This window comes from Trichosurus vulpecula, chromosome 3 (assembly GCF_011100635.1).
Source record: "Trichosurus vulpecula isolate mTriVul1 chromosome 3, mTriVul1.pri, whole genome shotgun sequence".
NCBI classification, from domain to species: Eukaryota; Metazoa; Chordata; class Mammalia; order Diprotodontia; family Phalangeridae; genus Trichosurus; species Trichosurus vulpecula.
In genome coordinates this window covers 209292860-209317747 of record NC_050575.1, presented here as the reverse complement: position 1 = coordinate 209317747, position 24888 = coordinate 209292860, and the positions used below count along the sequence as shown (strand labels likewise).

The following is a 24888-nucleotide window of genomic DNA, read 5'->3' as shown; positions in this document are numbered from 1 at the left end:
AAAATCCTTAAATCTTCAAATACTAGAAACTTGACATTGCATGGTATTTTTGGGTAATGTTAATTCCAGTTGATCCCATATGTTGGGAAGCCCTGCACCTTCCCCTCTTTTTCCATCAAAAGTTGCAGCCTTTCTTTAAGTTAATTGAATACCTAATATGCAGATATGCCTCTTAAATATAAACTGTGAATAAATATGTTAACAGCCTGGAGAGACCATGGTGGACCTGTCAATGTTTCACATAAATAGCGATTATTATTTCTCTATAAGTGCTGCTTTAGCCGTAGATGTCCTTATGCATCCTCTTAATGAAGAAGTCACCACTTCAGTCTCAGCATTTAATTTGTTAACTACCCACTCCCTTACCTCACGGACTTTATTAGCATTAGATGATACTGTACTTTTCATCAATCCTTCTAGACAACTGCTAAGGCTTGTTCCTTTCACAGTGATTATGGCTTCTTGAGTTAAAATGGTTTTTCCTGGTTCTTCAGGATGAGATTTATATATGTGTCTCTTCTATTGAAATCATATTTGTAAATGAAATACTAGTGGATTTAAGCTCCATTGTTTTCTCCATGGAATGACTACAAAATGTTCTGCATGTATGTTTTGGTTCTTGCTGCATTGATAAGTGATTTCTCAATAGAAGACATTCCCCACTCTTTGCTGAGAAGTCTGTGGCTATTCAATTTCCCACTGCGATCTGTATGTCTCTCTCAACACATCAACTCCAACCACACTTGGATTCAATAGGATTTGGATATTTCTGCATAGCAGTTGTTGTAACTGTTTCCCATGGGTGGTCGAAAACGTGCTCTAATGTCCAAATCTTCATGGTGCCAGCAACTAGCATGATGTCTTGGCAGTGCTAAGGAACACTAGGGGAAAAGAGATGACACCACCCCTCTTCCACTTGCTGGCAACCTGTGAAAATCTTTTGATAACTTTTTTCTTTTTGATGGCAACACTGTTAATATATTCTTAATGCAGGAATAATATATTAGGTCAAAAAATATGAAAATTTTTGTGTATTTTAAGTTTAACAGTGTAGTTCTGACACTGTTCTGCTTGCTTCTCTGTGTCCTCTTTTGATCCCTTTAAAAAAATTCATTGACACTTTTCCCCTTTATTTCAGTATCACTATTTTTACATTCTAACTTTTTAAAAGTAAAATTTTTTTTCAGATTTCTCTGTAGCATCCTCTCCCCTCCTCCATTGAGAAAACAAGAAAAAAAAACAAAATATAAAACTCCTTATACAAACACATATAGTCAAGCAAAACAGATTTATGCATTGGCCATTCCTCTCCCCAACCCCCCAGAATACGTCACAGTCTGCTTTCAGAGTCTATCACCTCCCTATTAGGAAGTAGGTAACATGTTACATCAGGAGTCTTTTTTTTTTTCATTAGGAGTCTTGAAATGGTGGTAGTTTGCTGTGTTGATCAAAGGTCCTAAGGCTTCCAAAGTTGTTTGTCTTTACAATATTGTTTTTGTGCTATAAATTCTTTTCCTGATTCTTCTCACTTCACTCTGCTTAAGTTCATACAGGTCTTCCCAGGTTTCTATGAAACCATTCTTTTTGTCATTACTTATAGCAGGCTGGTATTCCATTACATTCATATATCAGTCATTCCCCAGGTGATGCTATTGCAAAAAGAATTTTTTGGAATATTTTTGTGTATATGGATCCTTTTTTTCTTTCTTTGATCTTTTAAGGAGTAAGACATAGTAGTAGTATCACTGGATTTGAGGGGTATGCACAGTTGAATAGTTTTTTGGGCATAGTTCTAAATTGCTTTCCAGAATCTATTTGTTAAACATTTATTAAACTCCTACTATATGCTAAGCACTGTGTTAGAGTTCTAGAATGGCTGGACTACTTCACAGCTCCACCAATAGTTCATTTGTACTAATTTTCCCATATCCCTTCCAACATTTGTCATTTTCCTTCTTCGTCAATTTTGCCATACTGGTGGATGTCAGGTGTAACTTCAGAGTTACTTTAATTTTGCATTTTTCTAATCATCTAGAGCATTTTAAAACATGGCTATTCGTAGCTTGGATTTCTCTTTCTGGAAGCTACTTGTTTATATCCTTTGACCATTTATCAATTGGGGAATGGCTCATATTTTTATAAATTTTAAACAACTCCACATATTTTAGAAATGAGACCCTTAATTTGTTGCAAAGATTTTGTCCCATTTACCTGCTTCTCTTTTAATTTTAATTGCATTGGTTTTGTTTCTGTAAAAACTTTTTAATTTTTATGTAGTCAAAATTGTTCATTTTGCCTTCTGTTTTTTACTCACCTATTCTTTAGGATTAAGTTATTTAGTCTCTCATGAATTTTAGTCATTTTTTTAAAGTGACCTGTTATAATTTTCATCATATTATTGTCTGTAAAAGATGCCTTTAATATTTCTGCCTTTCTACTCTAATACATGGTCAGTTTTCATGAAGTTGCCATGCATAGCTAAGAAATATGTATACCTAATTATTAATCTCCAGGATTCTGTGTTATCTAACTTTTCTAAAATTCTGTTCAATGCTTCATTTTTTATTTTTGGATTTTTTTGAACTCTGTATCTATTTTTCTGTTCAAGTATGTTTCTTGCAAACAGCATGTTGTTGGATTCTAGTTTCTAATCCAGTCTCATGCCCTCTTCTGTTTATAGGTGATTTCATCCCATTCACATTCATAGTTATACTTAATTTCTTTCCATCTTATTCTATTATATGATCAGTTCTGCTATATTGCTTGTTTTGAAAACATTTTTTTGTTTCCTTGCGTTTAATATATTAGAGAATATTTTGAGCACAATGTAAATTTTTATTTTGCTTATCTGTAATTTCTTCTGGGAGAAACAGTGAGAGAGCATAGAAAACTGTACTGCTTCATACTAATTTATAAGCTGCAATTCTTCTGATACTCATTTCCACAAGCAAACTTTCAGTCTTTTTTAAGGTAAGGCACCATATCTTCTGATGCAATAGTTGTTGTAGGCAGAGGAAGGCTGGTCCACCTGTACTCATCCTTCCACCATGGCCAGAAGTTACTGCTCACTGAGTCTCTGTCCTCCATTCTGCTGGGGCACAGGCCTAGCATCCCAAGGTGGAGGACATTGCCACTGTATATTGTAGTGTTTACATATTTTTTAACCATTTAACATGCATAAAACTGTGCTATTGTTTTTATTAGGTTCCTATTTTTTTAAATGTCACTGAAGTTTTGCCACTAACCCCATTTTTCATATGAGCTCTGTGGTTTTTATTACTTGATATCTCAGTACTTTTTGGAAATGCATGTGTTGTGGTATAACAGAAGTGACTCTACTTTTCCTTCTCTTTTTCTTTATAAAGAAGAAAATGGTCAGAGAGGAGTGAGTTCAGCATCAGTACTCTAGGTTTGGTGTAATCTACTTTCTTACCCTTCTGATTTTTCCCTCGCCTAGAGCTCAAACTTAGTTCTTATCCTATTTTTTTCTTTTAAATCCCTCTTCAAAATCTGTCCTTTTTTTCTCCTTTCCCTGTCTTCCCTTTCCTTCATGGGTCCCTGATTAGTGAAATGTATTTTTATAGCCAACTTAATGTGTGTCTGCACATAAGTATTCATTTCTTCTTTGATCACTTCAGATGAGAATGAGACTCAGAGTCACCTCTTACCACCAACCTTTTCTTCCTTGTTTGTATAGACAAAAAGTGCTACTTACTTTTTCTGCTTTCTAGTATGTTTATGATGTAACCTTTTTTTTTCCTAGCTTCATTGGGAGTTTATTGTGATATATCATGTGAAATGCAGCATCTGTAAACTTAATTTCCTCTAAATTGTTTTCTGTCTTTACCAGCAGTTTTGTCATATAATCCTTATGGAATGATTACTTCTGTAACCTTTACTCTTTATTACCATATTCCTGTTCAGAAGGATTCTGCAAGTTTGTGATTGCAGCAGCAGTGAATGAGTGTATCTGTTTTCCCATAACCCTGTGAGCATTGTTTTGCTGCATTTTTACATATTTTGGGGGATGTGACATGGTATTTCAAAGAAAAACTTTTAATTTACATCTCTTTGATTAACATTTTAAAAATTATTATTAACAGTTTGTTTTCTCTTTTGAAGATTGTCTACATCTTTTGACTAGTGTTTGTAGAGTGAGATTAACATGGTGAAATTTTAATTGCCCCTTACATATTTTATTTTATTTTGCCTGGACCTGTGATTTCATCACCATAGAGAGCTCCTGAGTGAGTGTTCATTTTACTAATGTAGACCAATCGGGAAGCATTTATGAAGTGCTCTGTCTAGGCACTATGCTAGGTGCTGAACATACATAGAATTGAAGCAGTTCCTGCCCTCAGGGAGATCTTACATTGTCTCGGGGGTAGGGGAGTGGGGGGGGGGGGAGATATGTATATACAAAATAAACACAAGCTAAATTTGGGTTGTGAGTGTGTGCTCATAAATTAGTAGCAATGAGAATCAGGAAAAGCTTCCTATAGAACCGGGGCTCTTAACTATTTTTTGTATCATGGACCAAACTTTGGTAGTCTGGTGAAAGCTTGGGACCCATTTTCAGTTTGTTTTTAAATGCATAAAATAAAATACATAGGATTAATAATAATAATAGCTAGTATTTATATAATTATTTAAAGTTTGCAAAGCATTTTAAAAATATTATCTCATTTGATCCTGTTAACAATCCTGGGAAGAAGGTGCTGTTTTTATCCCATTTTATAGATGAGAAAACTGAGGCAGATAGAGGGAAATTCCAGTTTTATTGTTATCAAAAGCAAATGGCCTAGGGAATAGAATGCTGGGCCTGGACTTAGGAAGACCTGAGCTCAGTTTTGACCTCAGACGCTAGCAGTGTGACACTGGCAAATCATTAATCTGTCTTTGTTTCTCCATTTATAAAATTAATAATCAAAATTTATAAAATGAATAAATCAGCAGCTAAATTCTTGGATCCCAGATTAAGAACCTCTGATGTGTAAGGTATTACTTGAGCTAAATTTTTAAGGAAACAAAGGATTTCAGTACTAGTAACAGTGTTATAACTTGTTCTCAGAGAACAGTTTGAGTCATTGGAGTGGGGGAGGGGGGGCAGGGTGAATGTACTTTGCTGAGTCAGCACCCAGCCAGGATTTGTCAGAGGCAGCGAGGGCTTGAATCAGGTCTTCCTGCCTTCAGCTCCATGTCTTTTTCCACTATAACCCCCATTGCCTCTCCTATATGTATTATAGACACCAAGTTTTTATCATTTATTTTTACCATCGATATTTTTCCCAATTTGTTTTTCCTTTATCTTTTAGGTTTTTTTAGTTGTGCACTTAAAAAAAAAAACCTTATTTTCATCCAGCACATCTCTTATCCACAGTAATTCCTTCCATTTATTGAATCCAAAGAAGTTCATCTTCCGTCTACAATTGAGCTAAATAATGCATTTCATTTTCTTCCAACCTTTCTAGGATTAAAAAGAAAATGTTTATGCCCCTCAATCAGCAGAGGGTGGTGTAGAATGTGGGTCAAAGTTCCTTTCTTGTCACATTGACAACTAGTTTTCCCAAGTACATTTGTGAAACAATAAATCTTTTACCCAGTTTTTGTTTTTGAGAACTTTATCCAACACTAATACTTCTATATACATTTGATTGGATACCTGGTTTATCCATTCACTGCCAGTGATCTGTTTCTCTTAATTTTTGCCCAGTAAGAGAGAATTTTGATAATAATGATTGATAGTATGTTTTAAGGAATAGGAATTCGTGCCACCTCCCCCCAAGTTAACTTTTTCTTTCAGTGTGTCCTTCGTGTTCTTGTCTACTCTGTCCCTGGTTAAGAATTCTTTCCCTAGTCATAGCTATTGAAAGCTACACTGGTACTATTGTACTATTCTTACGGTGTGATCTTTTGAGTTTGAGTCTGCTGTACATTTTAAGCTTATTGTAATACATGGTACAGGTTGTTGGTCCTCACACCATTTTTACGGGATGATGCCATGCTTTTGTATCAGTCCTCTCTTGCCTTTCCTTGTTTCCACCTATGTTTTTAAAAAATTTTGTTTTGCTTCAAAATTTCCTTATCCCTTTCTTGGGGATATTCTGTCATCTCATATCTTCTGAACCAATATTTGAGTTCCTTTGATTAAATTTCAAGCCTCAAAAATCTTTGTGATCAAATTAGACCAAATTAATTTGAGGAAGACCAAACACTTTATATTATTGCTGCAGTCATCTTATGTATTTGTACAAATATCTGCTACTGGAGAGTGCTTTTAACTATATATATATATAATACATGTTCCATGTTTGTAATATTTTCATACTCTATTGTAACTTCTCAAACCATAAGAATCATGTCATGTGTATCTTTCTAAACCTTCACTATAACTTGCGTAGTACTGTGTTCACTGGATAGATGATTGTGGGTAAGTGAATATAATAGCTCACATTGATAAAATTTTAATATTTGCAAAGTGTACATTATAACGGTTTGATCTAGCTACAAATTTCTTTTTAATGCATGAGTATTGTGAGTGGGCTTGAGTAGTGCATACTGCTTACTCCATTTCATGAGAAATCTTTTTGCCATCTTACTGAGGATAACTCTTTTTTTCCTTAGTTTTCCTTTTTAAATCTTGCTTTCCTTTGTTCTACCTTCGCTGAGGGCACACACATTCAATTCAAGGAAAAGTAAACTCAGTCTGAACTTGTCTTCTTGAGTTATGTAAGTATGCTGTTAGTTGTTTTTTTTTTAATTTTATTTTCTTCACCCTTTTCAAGGAAAACAAAAGCATAATAACAATAGCTAGCATTTATATAGCACTTTAAAGTTTACAAAACACTTTACAAATATTACCTCATCTTGTCCGCACCACAGCCCTGGGAGGCATGTGCTATTAATATTCTCATGTTACACTCAAAGAGACAAAGGTTAAGTGACTTGTCCAGGGTCGCACAACTAGTAAGTGTTGGAGGCCAGATTTGAACTCAGGTACTCTTTACAGGTCCAGTGTTTAATAACTGCTCTACCACCTAGCGACATAAAGAGAGTGATAAATATGCATTGGCCCCATTCAGAAATAGGTTTCACTCTTATCTTGAATTCATTATCCCTTTTGTGGTGAGTCAGATAGTTCAGCATTGATCCTCTGAACTCATGATTGCAGTGATCATAGTTTATTTTTTAAGTATTCATTTTTATAGTATTATTATTGTGCAAATTATATTAAGTTCATATAAGCCCTTTCCAGGTTTCTCTGAATTGCCATTTTATAGTACAGTAGATATAGTAAATTGCTCAGCCATTCTCCAATTAATATATACTCCTTTAGATTCCTATGAATATTTTTGTATATATGGGTCCTTGTTCCTCTGATGTCTTCCTGGTATAGAACTAGTAGAGAACACCTTGAATCAAGGGTATGCAAATTTAGTGACCTTGGGGGCAGAATTCCAAATTGCTTTTCAGGATGACTATACCTATTCACAGCATCACCAACAGTGCATTGATGTGTCAGTTTTTCTGCAGCCCCTCCAACACATGTCTTTCCTTTTTGTCATCTTTGTCAATCTGATTTGTATTAGGTGCAATTTTGTTTGCTTTAATTTGCATTCTCTAATAGCGAATTGGACCAATAAAAAAATGTGGCTGTTAATTAGCTTGGATTTTTTCCTTTGAGAGCTGTCTCTTCATGTCCTTTGACCATTTATCATTTGGGGAATCATTTTTATTTATATAAATTTGAATAAAAATTCCTGTATAGCTTGTTAATGAGATCTTTAATAGAAAAATTTGCAAAGATTTTTTCCAGATTAACTGCTTTCCCTGCTAATTTTAGCAGCATTAATTAAAAAAAAACTTGATTTTATGTAATCAAAATTGTCCATTTTATCTTTTGTGCTGTTCTTTTTAGGTTTAAATTATTTTCAATTAGCAAAAAATTATTTTCTTTCCCCCATTTTGCTTCCCCCATTACAAAAAAAAAATTCTATAATAAATTTGTAAAGTTCAAAGAAATTCTCTCATTGGCCATGTTCAAAAAAATGTGTCAATATGCATTCTAAATCCATCATCTTTCTGTCAGGAGGTGGGTATCATGACTTCATGAGTCTTGAAATCAGAGCTCTCAACTCATTCAAAGTTTTGTTTATCTTTTCAGTGTTGTTTTAATCTACAAATTGTTCTCACGTAACTCTTCATCAGTTCATACAAATCTCAGCAAAGCTTTCTCTGAAACCATTCCCTTCTATCTTTTTTTTTTTTGCCACAATAAATAGTATTTCACTACATTTGTATACTATAATTCATTCAGCTATTGCCCAATTGATGGACACTATCATAGTTTTTACTTCTTTGCCACCGCAAAAACTACTGCTATAAATATTTTTGTACTTATGGGTCATTTTTCTTTTTTGATGTCTTTGGGGTATATAGACTTAGTGGTATTTTCAATTCTTTGAAAAAAATTTCTTTTGAAATAATTTTTATTGGTGCCTTTTGTTTTCACATAATAGTTATTGCTGGAGATCTGTAATTTTTTCTAGATGAATTTTTATGAAAGCTGAAGATGTGTGGTATCTGTAATGTAATTTTATAATTTCTCAGAGATGAGAAAAGACTTAAGACTTGTAGAAGTTCCATTTTTAATTCTTGACCACATTGTCTATTCTTAAGGAGAGTGTACTGTTTATTGACATTACAGGTTCATAATGAGAAAACTAAGGTTTTGTTGAACTACCTCATTTTCTGGGCATTCCAAAAGCTGATGCTAGGGTTCTTCACTTTGTTGGTCCTAGGACTTTCTCTTTTGCTAATTTCTACAGCTTTTTTGATCACTGAACCTGAATTTTGGACCTTTTGAATCTTTCTGGTCCTGGAGCCTCTTTACTTTTTTGAGTTCAAAGATCTTCCATACCCTAATAACATGGTTCCATCTGCCACTGCCACTGTATTTAAGTGGATGGCCAGGTTTAACAGCCTATTTTTCTCTCTGTTCCCTCCTGCTCTCTCTTATCAAAAACAAAAATGAAACCTAATCTCCCTGAAAGGAAGTTTTTTTGTTTAGTTGTTTCAGTCGCGTCCAACTCTTTGTTACCCTGTTTGTGTTGTTGGGTTTTTTGCGGGGGGTAGGGGGAAAGACAGGGCAGTTGGGGTTAAGCGACTTGCCCAAGGTCGCACAGCTAGTGTGTCAAGTGTCTTGAGGCTAGATTTGAACTCAGGTCCTCCTGACACCAGGGCCAGTGCTCTACTCACTGTGCCACCCAGCTACCCCTCTGTTTGGGGCTTTTTGGCAGAGACATTAGAGTGGTTTGCCATTTCCTTTTCCAGCTCATTTTACAGATGAGGAAACTGAGGCAAACAGGATTAAGTGACTTATCCAGGCTCACACAGCTATTAATTATCTGCAGTTGGGTTTGAACTCAGGTCCTTCTGACCCCAGGACCCAGGCTCTCTATCTACTTTGCCACCTAATTCTGAAATACTAACAAGTAAATATATAGCTCTTCTATCTTCAAAAAACAAATTAAAAACCCCCCACCAGTAATTTAGTCCATATACACATGATATTGCAAAGTTAAATTTTTTTTTCATCTCATTATTCTTCTAAATGTGTGGAAAGAAGGCTGATAAGTAAAAGATAACTATAGGTTACCACATAATGAGAAGGTTCCAGGGCTGTCTTATAGAGCATTTCAAATATAAGATGATCCCCCAACTAGATTGTACCTTGTTTTGTTCTTTTGAAAGATCCTTTCTAACAACATGAGAATCTTTTCCACATTCCATGGGCATCCTTTTTTTGTTATTTCAATTTTTGAGAACTGATAGTGGGGTTTTTTTAGGGTTCCTTTGATAAAATAGGATTGACAAAGGGCAAGTTAATCAATTAATAAACATTAAGTACCTATTATGTATGTGCCAGGCACTGCTAAGCATTGAGGTTGCTAAAAGAAGAAAAATAGTACCTACCTTCAGGGAGCTTACAATCTAATGAGGGAGACAACATGCAAACAAATATATGCAACCAAGCTGTATATGAGATAAATAGGAAATAATTAAAAGAGGGAAGGCATGGAATTTAAAAGGTTTGAGGAAGGCTTCCTTGTAGAAGGTGAGACTTTATTTGGGATTTAAAGGAAGTCAAGGAGATAAGTAGTTGGAGCAGAGACAGCCAGAGAGAATTCCTGTAGTTAAGAGGTTGAGTGTCTTGTTTGTGGAACAGCCAGGAGGCCATTGTTAATGGATTCTGGAAGTAAGACATAAAAAAAGACTGGAGAGGTAGGAGTTAAATTATGAAGGGCTTTGAATGTCAAACAGAGCATTTTGTATTTGTCTCTGGAGGCAATAGAGAGGGAGTCTCTGGATTTTAAGTAGAGAGTGACATGATGAGACTTGTGTTTTAGGAAAATCACTTTCCTGACTGAATGAAGGATAGATTTGGAGTGGGGAGAGACTTGAGTCAGGCATAACCATCAGACATACATCTCTAGGCATCAAAAGATACCATGTAACTACAGTACCCAGTAAAATATTGATCCACCTTTATGGGAAAAGCCTTTTTATTCTAATCGACCACCCACTTTTAACTCTTGGTGATATCTTTAGAGTGAATTGTCCTTTAGAGTTCACAGTGTGGTATGAACCACATCATGAACCACAGAATGTATATTATAACAAAATGTATATTACTGCTAATTAAAGCCACAACATATAGATATTTCACAAGTGTTAATTTATATATGGTAGCACTCCGTTGTGTCTTCAAATATTTATTGAGGGCCTACCATGTGCCAGTTGCTGGGGATAAAGACCCAAAATAAGTCATTGATTTTAGGTCAGTCAGAAAAGCATTTGTTTCTCTTATGTGCAGACCCTGTTCTAAATGTTGGGGATACAAAGACAAAAATGAAATAGTTTCTTGCCCTCAAGGAGCTTCTTATGCTCACTCATTGGAGATGCTATGTACAAGTATATAGAAATATACTTGTACATAGCAATATGAGCCTTTAGGGGAGGGATCTGGATAGGCTTCATGTTAAAGGTGGTAATTGAATTGAGTTGAGCTCCTCTCTCAATTACTTTGTGTCTCACTGGAAGGGGTGATAAAATGTAGACACAGAGAAGTAAATGCAAAGTGCTGTTTAGAGATGGTCACTAGCAATGCAGGGATCAGAAAAAGCCTCTTGTTAAGAGATGATATCTGAGCTGAGCCTCAGAGAAAGCCATGGATTCTGAGTCGGAGGGGGAGAGGAAGTTCATTTGCTGCATGGAACACAGTCTATACAATGACACAGAGATTGGAAATGGAATGTTGGGGAGGAGGGAACTGAGTAGTGGCTGCAATGTAGAATATATGTGGGGGAGTAAATAAATGGATTAAGGTGGGTTGGAATCTGATTGTGAAGAGTTTTAAATACCATTCAGAGGAGTTTGGATTTTATCTTAGCATCAGCAGGGAGTTTACTGGAACTTTTGGATAGGGTGGTGGCATGATCATAATTGTGCTTTAGGAATATCAGTTTCACTGGCATACAGAGGATGATTTCAGAGGAGGAGAGACTAGAAGCAGGGAGATTAGTTAGGAAGCTGTTTCAAGGGTTCAGGTGAGAGGTAATGAGGGCCTGAACTGAGATGTTGGCCATGTGAGTGAAGACAAAGGGATCACAATACAAGAGATATTGTGAGTGTAGAATTGACAAGACTTACAAGTTGATTTCATAATGGGAGGGAAGAGTTGAGATGACTGAGTTTATGTTGAACCTAAGTGACTTCAAGGATCATAGTAATACCCTAAACAGAAATAAGAAAGTTAGGAGGAGGGGAGTTCTGAAAAATTTGTTAAGATTCTTGTAGGACATCTAGATGGAGGTGGCCACTTGGGAGTGTGTGATGGAAGACCAGAGCTCAGAAAAGAGAAGAGCTGTCAGTACATGTAGGCCCTTTGTGAGCAAGGACTGTTGTTTTTTGGAGGAGGGTGATTTCCCTTGCCTAGCACAGTTCCTGACACATAGTAGGTATTTAGTAAATCTTGATATATAGATTGTTATTGTTAACTTTAAAATAATTGTCGTGATAACTGATCATAGTGGATCTTTTTTTTTTAAATCATTTTTAGAAATACAGTAAATTTGCAGTTATATTTTATTTACTGGTTTTCTATATATTTTCATTCATATGTAACATATTACATACTTAGAAATGTACATGTTGTCTTCCCCAGTAGAATGTAGGGTTTAAAGCAGGAACGGTTTCATTCTTTTTCTTCATCGCCCCAGTGTGCACATAGTAGGCACTTAATCCTTGTTGCTTGATTTTCTAGTTTTATGTGACAAATTTTACAGAGGTATGGTGTGCATTTATAGTTTTAAAACTCAATGGATTGAATAAACTAACATTTATGAAAAATGTCCATATTTGGTAATGGCTACTATAATTTAATTACTTTAGTGTTTTTAGTCAATAAACATTTATTAAGTGCCTACTGTGTGCCAGGAGCTAAATGCTGGATAAAAAAGAGGCTAAAGACAGCCCCTGCTCTTATGGAGCTCACAGTCTAATGGGGGGAGATAACAAGTTTGCCTATAAATAGGAAATAATTAGGAGAAGGAATGTAATAGAATTAAGAGAGGCTGAGAAAGACTTCCTGTAGAAGATAGATTTTTTTAGTTGGGAATTAAAGGGGAGCCCAACGAAGGCAGCAGGTAGAGATGAGGAAGGAGAGCATTCCCATCATGACACCACAAGAAGAAATTCTGCAAGCTGAGAGATGAAGTGTTTTGTTTGTGGAATAGACAGGATGCCAGTGTCACTGGATCAAAGGGTACTGGTTCAGGAGTAAGGTGTAAGAAGACTGGAAAGGTAGAAGGGGACTAGGTTATGAAGAGCTTCGAATGCCAACCACAGAATTTTGTATTTTATCCTAGACACAGTTGGGGGCCTCTGGAGTTTTTTGAGAGAATACTATTTCATTGACAAAATATTATGTTTTAGCTTTGAGAAATGTTCTTCTTGCTCAACTTTTTTTTCCCCAAATGCTATTTTCTTCTACATGCCTACTTTTTCATTGTTACAAAACATTTATGAGAGTGATATACAGATTTCTCCAGGATATTCTCAATGGGAGAAGTGAACTGGCAGGCCTTTGCAAAGTTATACATCAGAATGCACCTTCACAATTACAGTGGAAGTTCAGAGAAAACAAAATCTCTCTGTTTATTTTCTGTTGATTAATTTTATAAAAGCCTTTACTTTAGTGGAGTAAAATGCTGCCCCTCCTAACAAAGTATCCCTCTTACAGTATGTTAGAATCATGTGGAAATTGTTGATAGATGTAGCGAAAAAGATCACTTGGATCCCTCTGATCAATATCAAGCAAAGCATAAAACGGGAAAATATGTTGTTAGTATTTGCTGCTGTTTTGGAGGATGTTCAGTGGAGAGTCTGAATGAAAGAGAGATTCTCTGTAGTTTTCACTTCAGTAAGTTCATTAAGTGAATCGTATTTGCCAGGTTATGTTCTAGATGCTGGAGAGATAGACAAAAAGTAGTCCCTGCCCTTAAGGAAGCTTAGATTTCCCCTGGGGGAAACATGTTTACACAGGTAAGTAAACACAAAGTAATTTTGGTGGAGTGAATCCCTAACATTTAGGGAAATCAGGAAATGCACTTAAACTGAGCCTGGTTTTGGAGGAAAGAGAATGAGTGACCCATTGGAAATGTTGAGTCCGTGATCCCTGTGGGACATCCCGGTAAAGGTGTCTAGCAGGAAATTGGTGATGTAGGTTTGGAGTTCAGCAGAGCGAAGAAAGCAGTTGATTTAGAATTTATCTGCAGTGGTAAATTCAAAGAGATGATAATTGAACTCATAGGAGATGATGACTTCACTGAAAAAGCATGTGGATAGAAAAGAAGGTCCTGTACTGAGCCCCAGGCCATACCGATACACAGATTATAGTATGTGGACTATAATTCTGCAGAGGGACAGAGAAGAATGGATCAGACAGGTAGAAGTATAACCAAGAAGTATAATCATAAGATTATGAAAATCGAGGTGGGGTGTCAGATACTGGAGAAAGTTCTACAGGGATGAAGATAGAACAGTAGCTGTTGGTGACCTTTGAGCTAGCAGTTTGAGTTGAATGGTGGAGTCAAATGGCAAATGGCATGGGTTTGAGGAGTGGGAAATTAGCCAATGCAACAAGCGCAAGACAGCCTTTTTTAGACTTTGGCTGTGAAAAGGAGGATATAGAATGATACTTGAGGACCTGGCAGGGATCAAATTTTTGTTTGTTTGTTTTAATAAGGATGAGAGAGAGATCTGTACAGGTTTAGAGATAGCAAGAAAGGATCCAGTCAATAAGGAGAGAATGAAAGTTAGGAAGAGAGGGGAATTTAAAGGTGCAAACTCCTAGAACTGTCTGCCTTCTACGTCAGGATTAATAGAGATGTTTTATTTTATTTAATACTATTTTATTTTTTTCCAATTACATGTAAAGATACTTTTCAACATTTATTTTTGTAAGATTTTGAGTTCCAAATTTTTCTTTCTCCTTCCCTTTCCTCCCCCCTCTCCAAGACAGCAGGCAGTCTAGTATAGGTTATACACGTGCAGTCATATTAAACATATTTCCACATTAGTCATTTTGTGAAAGAAGCATCAGAGCCAAAGGGAAAAACCACGAGAAAGAAAGAAAAAACCAAAAAAAGTGAAAATAATATGCGTTCAGACTCCATAGTTCTTTCTCTGGATGTGTTTAGCATGTTTCATCATGAGTTTTTTTGAGTTATCTTGGATCATTGTATTGCTGAGAAGAGCTAAGTCTATCATAGTTGATCATCATGCAATGTTGCTGTTACTATGTACAGTGTTCTCCTGGTTCTGCTCACTTCACTTAGCATCAGTTCATGTAACTTTCCAGATTTTTCTGAAATCCATCTGCTCATCATTTCTTATAGCACAATAATGTTCCATTACATTCATATACCCCAGCTTGTTCAGCCGTTTCACATTTGATGGGCATCTCCTCAATTTCCAATTCTTTGCCACCACAACAAGAACTGCTATAAATATTTTTGTACATGTGGACCCTTTTCTCTTTTTTACGATCCCTTTGGGATACAGACCTAGCAGTGGTATTTAATGGCTGTATTTTAAAGACCAAATGTTTAGGACAGATACTTCAGATGTTTATGGATCTTATTGTATGTCATGTTAAACAAGATCACGTTAGTTGGCCAGATACATTTAAAATAACGTATCATAGGATATATCACTCCAACATGTAGATTGACTTGGATTTTTCTCCATAAAAATTTCAAGCTGCGTTAACTTTCATTAGGTCAGTTCCCCTAACAGTTGCAGCCTTAGGCCATCTCCCATTATTTATCCAAGGTAGACAAATCTGAAGTAGGAAAGACAATGCTTTGACCAGTCAGAAGTGAAACAAACATGAAAAGTAGTGAGCCAGAGTATTCTGAATGCTGTAAAACATAACTTAATATTGATATGAATGTAGGCTTTGAAAGCCTTTTTTTTTTTAACCTCCTAAGGTTTAGGCTAAGAAGGAAGAACACAATATGGTAATTATCATCAGTTATTCTGCAAAGGAAATATTTGGATTTGCCATTTAACTTTTGACAAAGCCCTGAATTTAAAAAAAAAAGAAGAAGAAGAAGTAAATCTTAGTGTAAAGATGTGAATGACAACTCAGATCACTGTATCTTTAATAACATTTCTTCTGGGACTAGATTCCAGTCAAATAGATTCCGGCCCCAGTCAGTCAGGACTTAGTCCCCAACATTATTCCCTAGTCTCTTTGTTAGATTTGTTTTCTTTACGGTTCCTATTCCATCAGGTGTCTTAACCTTGCTGAGAAAAGGAATATAATAAAAAAAAAACATAATAATGACTTTGCCTTTTGGAAGGCATTCTGCACAGAGTGAATATTATCACCCTATTAATGAGAAGTGGAGAAAAATTTTCAAAGGAACTTAAAACTCTATAAACAGAACCCTGAGGTTCTTTCAAAACTTAAGATTTTGTTTGAAATTTTTGTATAGCAATCATTCAGAATACAAATGGCTCTCTATTGCTGCTTAAATGCCATTTTCATCATGTTCATATTTAAAATGACTTTGTACATCTATGATGAAGATAGCTTTTAGGGAAGATTAGTTTGCAGTCAGCATGATGTAGGAGCAGGTTGGAGGAGGAAGCTCTTGTAATAATTTGGTCATGATGTACTGAGTGCCTACCTAGACTATGATAGTTCCAGTAGCCACAGAGTAGGAACAGCTAAGAAAGAGAGGATTTCCGATTTGCAATTAAGAATTTAGGAGGAGGCCTGGATTTAGTTAGTTTCTCTTAGTCGAACACTACAATTTCCTGAATTTTCAAATTTTTTTTTTGTTGAGATTCGTAGATTTTTAAAAATTTATAATCATTATATGAACATACTGATGTCTTAACCTCATTGCCAAGATTTACTGCCTTAATTTCTTCTCTTTTTTGCCTTATGATTTTATCTAGGACTATAACATATTCCACACTACTGTAGTCATGACATTGGACAGTCTGGCTTTTCCACACCATTTACTTGAACTATCACTGTTATTTGTCTTAGACCCACAGTTTAAGAAGTATTGAAAGGGTTGTGAGTAGAAAAAATTTAAGAAGCCCTGGTCTATAATGCTTGCTTTCAGACAGTTTCTACTAGCATAATTTTAAATGTTTTTTTTTTGTTATTGATGTGGTTTATTTTAATGCATATTTTCTCATTATTAGATTATTCTTGAATTTCTAGCATAAATCTTTGGTCATCCTTTGCATTTTTATTATGTCGCTGTACTTGTTATTTTTTTGCTATTTTTGCTTTGGTACTCATTAGTAATATTGGCTTATAGTTTTCCTTTTCTAGGTTATCTTTGTCATTTGGAGACTGAAATTCACATTTACCTCTGTATTATAGAAAACTTGTTTGATATTTTCTATATTCCACATGTAAGAGTTCATATAAAATAGGAGAGGAGTTAAGAGATGCCCTGCTTGGAATAGACTGCAGAAGGCTTTTTTTTTTTTAAGGAAAAAAAGCATGGATAAAAGAGGAAAAAGTAACAATAATGTATTAAGAAAATATATTCTGAGAAAATCCAGAACTAGAGGGGAAGCATAAAGGAAAATATTTTTATCAAGATCACTAGAGATAGAGGAAGAAGTAATATTTTTTTATATAAGTATACTATAGATAATCTGGACAGAAAAAAGAAACAGATGTTCAGGAAACAGGTAGTGATCCTAGTAAAGACATATTATATAGTACTTACTGGTGAAGGACCTTAGTCATTTAGATATTTGCTGGAGTGCTGTTTTCCCAAAGCTGAGTATTTGAGGATTTCTTCACTTGTCTTAATGATGATTTCATCCCTCAAAAGTCAGAAGAACCCAAAAGGGAAAGTTCTGTTTCAGAATCTCACTTAACGACAAGGTAGAACTTTGTGCTGGAGTAGAAGTTTTGGGATTAGTGATTACTTCGTTATAGAATTTGTGATGGACAAGGAGAACAAAGTTGGATGTATTCTGACATAGATGCAGCCTTGATTTTGGGAGAGCAGATTTCAGAGAGTTCAGAGAAAAAAATAGGTAGGGTGCAGTTGCAATAAAATAGTATAGTAGGATTCAGTTCAGAAGAAACAGAATAAGACACCCACTGATAGAGAATGCCTAAACAAATTATGGTGCATGAATATAAAGAATATTGCTGTACCCTAAGAAAATACATGCGAAAAAATCAGTGGAGCATTAAGAGACCGAATAGACTGCAGTTAGCTAAAACTAGAAAACAACAGAAATAACTATAGCAGTGTAAGTGGAAGGAAGCCCTCCCTGCAAAACAAAACTGAAGATTATTATTGAAATAACTACTATTAGTCTCGGAGAATAGCTGAGAAAGGTGCACTTCCTGTGTTTCATTGCAGAAGTGGGAGATTTGATGTGGAATGTTGCATGTATTATTTGATTAGGTTGAACTTAGTTGATGCATTGATTGGTTTTCCTGAAATACTCCTGTACCCCATACATCCCCCATTTTACTCACTGAGTAGGAAAAGGATATACATGGAAATTAATATATTATAAAAATACAAGATGAATAAAAATAGCATATTTTTTCCAGCTAGTTTATAATATAGTATATACTATATGCTATATAGTATATAATATAAAATTCAATACACAGAAATGATTACAATAAAGAAGAAACATGGGAATTGTTTAATGAACAGGTTGTGGAGGCATAGAAAACTCACTAACAGTTTAGGTTTTAAAAAGCCTCATATGGAAAATAGCAGGGACAGGGAATAAAGGATGAATACAAAACTTTCATAGTCCTTTCCAAAAAGTGTCCTTTCAAAAAAGTGCTAACCTTCAAGAATAAATTGAAGCTGCAAAAAAGGTGAAGAAACAAAGGATTTTTAAAAAGCTTTAATAGGAGAAAAAAGGCTCGGAGAAGGCTGAGGGAAGGTAGCTATTGAGCAGAGGCTGTCTATAACCACAGACCAGAGAGAATGTAGAACTCTTCAACCTTTTTTTTTTTCTGTTTCCATTTCTAGAAGGACCTTTTCATTGGAAAGCACTGAATAAAAATGGGTAATAGGAAGCTGATATACAAAATAAGTGAGGATAAAATAAGAGAGTAGCAGTTGTTGATCACTGAGCTGTGTTATTTCGAAATGCAAAAGTGTGAAGGGCATATGTCTTGGTTTTCAAAAAGGATTATAAGTACATGGAACATTCTTGAAATGTCCTGCTGGACTTTACTTGAGTTGATATCTAATCAACAAGTCAAGTTGACAAGCATTTATCTAGCACTTACTCTGTCCACAGGCACTGTGCTAATGGAGGAGATGACATGCAAACAATTATGTACAAACAAGCTATAAAGCATAAATTGGAGTTACCCTCAGAGGGAAGCCCAGGAATTAAGCAAGATTGAAAGCTTTCTTGTAGCCAGTGGGATTTTAGCTGAGACTTGAAGGAAACCAGAAGGTGGAAAGGAAGAATTCCAGGCATGAGGGACAGTTGGTGAAAATGCCTACATCAGGGAGATGGAGAATCTTGTTTGAGGAACAGCAAAGATGCTAAAGTCATTGGACCTAAGAGCATGTGGAAGGGAGTAAACCATAAGACTAGAAAGGTAGGAAGTGACTGGATTATGAAAGAATTAAAAGCCAAACATAGAATTCTGTATTTGATCCTAGCCATGGTGGGAAGCCTCTGGAGTTGATTGAATTGGAGAGTGATATGGTCATACCTGTTTCTAAGGAAAATCCGTATGACAGCTGAATGCAGAATGGACTGGATTGGGGAGAGATAGGAGGCAGGGAGAACAACCAAAAGGCTTTTGCAGTGGTCTATTTGTGAGGTGATGAGGGCCAGCGCCAGGGTAGTGGCAGTATCATAGGAGAGACGGGGGCATATATATTGTAAAGAGAGAATTGACAGTACTTGGTGCTTGATTTGATATGGGGAGTGAAAATGAACTTGGGTGACTGGAGAAGGGTAATGCCAGTAATAGGGAATTTAGGAAGAAGGGAGGGTTTGGGGGGAAAGACAAGGAGTTCAGTTTTAGACATTTGAGTTTAAGGATTATAAAGGATATCCATATCCAGTTTGAGATGCTCAATAGGGTGCTGAGATGGGAAACTGGAGATCAGAAGAGAATTTACAGCTAGATAAATAGATCTGGTTGGATAAATAGATCTGAGAAATGAATGCATGAGAGTTGATGATGTGGGGGGAGAAGAGCAAGGCATTTCCCACCCCCTGTTATTTAGATTTCTGATTTCTCATTTTTAAAAATTGTTAGATATTTCTGTAAATTCTCTTACATTTTTAAACTTCTTATCCTGCTTTGCTTTGTAATTATATCATCCTCTCTCCCACCCCTTTGAGATAATCCCACTACTCTCAAGTATTCTAAATTTAGTTAGCAACTGGTGGGGTTTTTTGTTGTTGTTGCTGTTGTTTCTTGTTTGTTTGTTTAAAGGTATGAACTGTTTTTGTAATTTTTGTTTTTTGTTGAGGGTCTTGAAATCCTGGGCAGCTAGGTGGTACAGCGGATAGAGCACTGGGCCTGAAATCATCTTCCTGAGTTCAAATTTGGCCTCACACACTTAACTAGCTGTGTGACCCTGGGCAAGTTACTTAACCCTGTTTGCCTCAGTTTCCTCATCTGTAAAGTGAGCTGGAGAAGGAAATGGCAAAGGACTACAGAATCTTTGGCAAGAAAACCCAAAATGGGGTCATGAAGAGTCAGACATTCAAACAACTTGAAGTCTTGGCTTTTCAAGGACTGCTTTAAAGTATCTTTTTTCTTTTGAATTCTTTAAAGCCCCTGTGATTAATTAATATCTATTTATCCATCTCTTATCTTCAAACAGCATACTTAGTTGTGTTCTAGAAAATTTATAACGTGACATAAAAAATATAAAAATACATCTCAGTTTTTCTCATTCCTGATATTTCTTTTTTTTCCCCCTTTTTTAATTATAAATTTCTTTTTTTATTTTTAGTTTAGAACACTCAGTTCCACAAGTTTTTAGGTTCCAAATTTTCCCTCCTTCCCTCTCCTCCCTCTTGATGGCATGTAATCCAATGTAGGTTCTACCTATACCTTCACATTGAACTTACTGAAATAGTCTAGTTGTAAAGAAGAATTATAACCAATGGAATGAATCATGAGAAAGAAGAAACAAAACCAAAAAGAAGGGAAAAGAAAGAGCAAAAAATTTGCCTCAATCTGTATTCAGACTCCGTAATTCTTTCTCTGGATGTGCATAGCTTTTTCCATCGTGAGTCTTTTGGAGCTGTCTTTGAACCTTGCATTGATGGAAGGAACCAAGTCTATCAAAGTTAGTCCTTACAGATACCATGTGTCTGTAATCCTGTATAATGAACTCCTGGTTCTGCTTCTCTCACTCAGCATCAGTTCATGTAAGTCTTTCCAGGTTATAATGAAGTCCATCTGCTCCTCATTTCTTTTACCACAATAGTATTCCATTACATTCATATACCACAATTTGTTTAGCCATTCCCCAGCTGATGGGCATCCGCTTGACTTCCAGTTCTTTGTCACCACAAAAAGAGCTGCTATCAATATTTTTGTACATACTGATCCATTTCCTACTTGTGTGATCTGTTTGGGGTACAGCCCTAGAAGTGGTGTTGCTGGGTCAAAGGGCCCTTTGGGCATAGTTCCAAAGTGCTCTCCAGAATGGCTGGATCAGTTTACAACTCCACCAACCATGTAACAATGTTCCAATTTTCCCACATCCTCTCCAGCATTTATCATTTTTCTGTTTTGTCATGTTAGCCAGTCTAACAGGAGAGATGTGGTACCTAAGAGTTGTTTTGATTTTCATTTCTCTAATCAATAGCGATTTAGAGCATTTTTTCATATGACTATAGATATCTTTAATTTCTTCCTCTGAAGAATTCATATCCTTTGACCATTTCTCAATTGGGGAATGGCTTGTATTCCTATAAATTTGGCTCAGTTCCCTGTATATTTTAGAGATGAGGCCTTTATCAGTCAGAGATGCTGGTTGTAAAGATTCTTTCCCCATTTTCTACTTCACTCCTAATCTTTGTTGCATTGGCTTTGCTTGTACAAAAACTTTTCAATTTAATACAGTCACAATTATCCATTTTGCATTTCGTAATGCTCTCTATTACTTGTTGGGTCATGAATTCTTCCCTTCTCCATAAATCTGACAGGTAAACTATTCCTTGCTCTTCCAAATTGCTTATAGTATCAGCCATTATTCCTAAATCATGAACCCATTTTGGTATATGGTGTAAGAAACTGGTCTATGCCCAGTTGCTGCCATACCCTTTTCCAGTTTTCCGAGCAGTTTTTGTGAAATAGTGAATTCCTAACCCAGAAGCTGGAGTCTGGGTTTATCAAATAGTAGATTGCTATAGTCGTTGACTACTGTGTCTTGTGTACCTAATCTGTTTCATTGATCCGCCACCGTTCCTGATATTTCTAAAAAAAATTTGCTGATATTGGTCTTTTTGCAGTTTGTAGGAATCTTTACTTGTCATTGTAGTATATTCAAGTTTGACAGAAATGTGTCTAGAAGAGTTGAATTTTGAACTTGATTTTCTTTGTTAGGGCCTAGTGGATTCTTTCTAGGTAAACTTATTTTTAATAATTCTGGAAAGCATCCTTGAATGATTTTTTAGAATATAATTCTCAGATTTCTTCCATCTAAATTTTCGGTGCTATGATACTGAAACAGCCACATTTAAACTTAACCTCCTAGTTCTATCACATACACTAGCATGGTTTTAATTGAGTTTTTCTTGTTGTTCTTCTCCAACACCTCCCCCCCACCCCCCTTGCTTTTTCCACTCTTCACTGTTAGCAGTTTTCTCTTTAGTTGTAATAAGCCTATTGCTGGTTGCTTCTTTGGATATTTTCAAGTTACTATTCTCTGTATTAATTATTTTTTCCCATTTTTCCTGTTGATCTTTTTTCCATCACCTTTTAATCTTAGCTTCAGGCCTTCATGATTTTTTAAAACTGCCACAGGATCTCCTGTTTTCTCATGCCATTTGTGCCAGTGTTAATTCATTTTTAAATGTCAGTTGTCTAATTTGAGTTTCTTCCAGTATATCATGTTATTTTTGTTTTGTTAGTTTTTTCTTGATGCTTTTCTTTTATACATTCTAGTCTAGTCACTTACCTGTGACTTTTCCATACATACACATACACTTACACATACACATACAGTTAAACAAGACAAATCAATAGATTGTCCATGTCCAGAAATATTTCATAGTGCTAATATCTTTCAGTATTGATTTTCTTTATATTGTTGTGGTTATCATATATATATATATATTTTATTCTGCTTACTTCATTCTGCGTAATTTGACACAAGTCTTGAATTCTTAATATATGCTACTTATTACGGTTGAATAATATTCCATCATGTTCATGTGTTATGATTTTTTTTCAGCTATTTTCATTTATTTACCCATTTTTCTTATAGTTCTTTGGTATTAGAAAAAGAACTACCTTTGGAGTTGTCTTTGCACCTTGTATTGCTGAGAAGAGCGAAGGCTGTCATGGTTAGTCATCAGAGAATCCATATATATCTGTGGTTGTGTATAATATTTTTCTGGTTCTGTTCTACTCGCTCAGCATTATGTCATGTAGGTTTTTCCAGGTTATTATGAAGAGAGCTATCTACATCTAGAGAAAGAACTATGGATTCTGAATGCAAATTGAGGCACACTTTATGCTCACCCTTTTTTTCTCCCTTTTTTTTCCTCTTTTTTAAAAATTTTTTTTGGGGGGGGGTTTGTTTCTTCTTTCTCAGATTCATTCCATTGGTCATAATTCTTCTTTACAACTTGACTATTGTGTAAATAAGTTCAATGCGAAGTTATATGTAGAAATACTGGATTCTATGCTGTCTTAGGGAGGGAGTGGGGGATGGGGGGAAGAAAATCTGGAACTCAAAATTATGTGGAACTGAGTGTAGTAAACTAACAATTAAAAATATCAAAAAAAGGAAAAAGAGCCACCATAAATATTTTTGCATATGTAGGAATTTTCTCTCTGTTTGTATTGCTGCATAAAAAGGTTATATATAGTTTGTTGACTTTTAAAAATATAATTTCATATTCTTTTCTAGAATAATTGTTCACTCCACCTCTTCATTGACAGTATATCTGTTATGCCTATTTTCTCATAACCATTCCAGTATTGACTATTTCAATGTTTGCTGTTTGCCTATCTTTTATTATTAGTAATTTGGGGAAATTCTTTCATAAGGCTGTTGACAAATTACATTTATTTGTTTAAAAACTGCCTGTTCATAGTCTTTGGGATATAGTTCCCCCGCCCTCTTCCCCCTTCAAAAAAGTGTATTTCTTCTGGTACTTTTATTGTTTCAGTTCTATAATGTTTACTTCTTTAAAACTTTCTGTAGTCTTTTTTCTTTAGAAAATTTAAAAATTGTGTTATGTAGATTTCTAAGAAAATCTTTGATCATTATTACTTTTTTTTTTTTGAGGACACTGTATGGAAGCTTAGATTCTCTTGAAACTTTGCACACCCATCTTTACATTGTTCTCTTCCTAGATTTTTTCGAGTACATCTTGAATGTGTTATTTCTACAAGCCCAAAGGTGTTCTAAAACTTGGCTTTTTTTCCCAGTGTTAGAAACATACTTAGTCCAGGAATAAACAATACTTGGAAGGCTGGGAAGGTTTTAATTATATCTTACATTTATTCCTCCTGAATAAATGGGTACCTCCTCTAAACAGAGTAAGGGGGGGGTGGGGAGTACAAGGGATTCAGACAAATGCCAATCCTTTTATTGGCTCCTAATTCAAATCTCCTGCCTGGCTCTTCATTGGCTAGATGCAACTCCCTGAACTGCCCATGTCATACCTCCTTCAAACAGCTCCTTAAGCATGGGTACAATCCTCTAACCTTTAACCCGATCAGAAGCCTGGTCTCTGCTCTAGAGCTAGGAGAGGGGGGAAGATACTTTCAACTCTGTGGAAATGGAACTGCTTCCACCATTTCTCATCATTTCCCTCTCTTTTCTTTTATTCAAATTTTTGTTTCCACATCTTTAATACTCCCTTACTGTCTTTCTCATCTGAAATCTTCCCCTTGACCACCACCCCTTTAAGTAAATGTGGTAAGGGTTGATAGACACATTGACAAATCAAAGGGGGCAGTCCCCTTTATAAATACAGATATGGAGACCCAAAAGAAAACAATGCAACTGTCCCTTTAAGATTCCGAAGTCTCTTCTCATACAGCTGTCTGGCAGGGAACATCATCAATGAAATCCTCTGGTC

General features: G+C 35.6%; 1 protein-coding gene and 1 pseudogene across 2 annotated transcripts in view; one reads left to right on the top strand and one right to left on the bottom strand.

The window, feature by feature from the left end:
* The window catches only part of ASXL2 (ASXL transcriptional regulator 2), a 183615-nt gene that overhangs the window by 6927 nt on the left and 151800 nt on the right, over nucleotides 1-24888 (top strand). The gene's annotated exons all lie outside the window — the stretch shown is intronic.
* On the bottom strand, nucleotides 256-838 carry LOC118844280 (annotated as a pseudogene).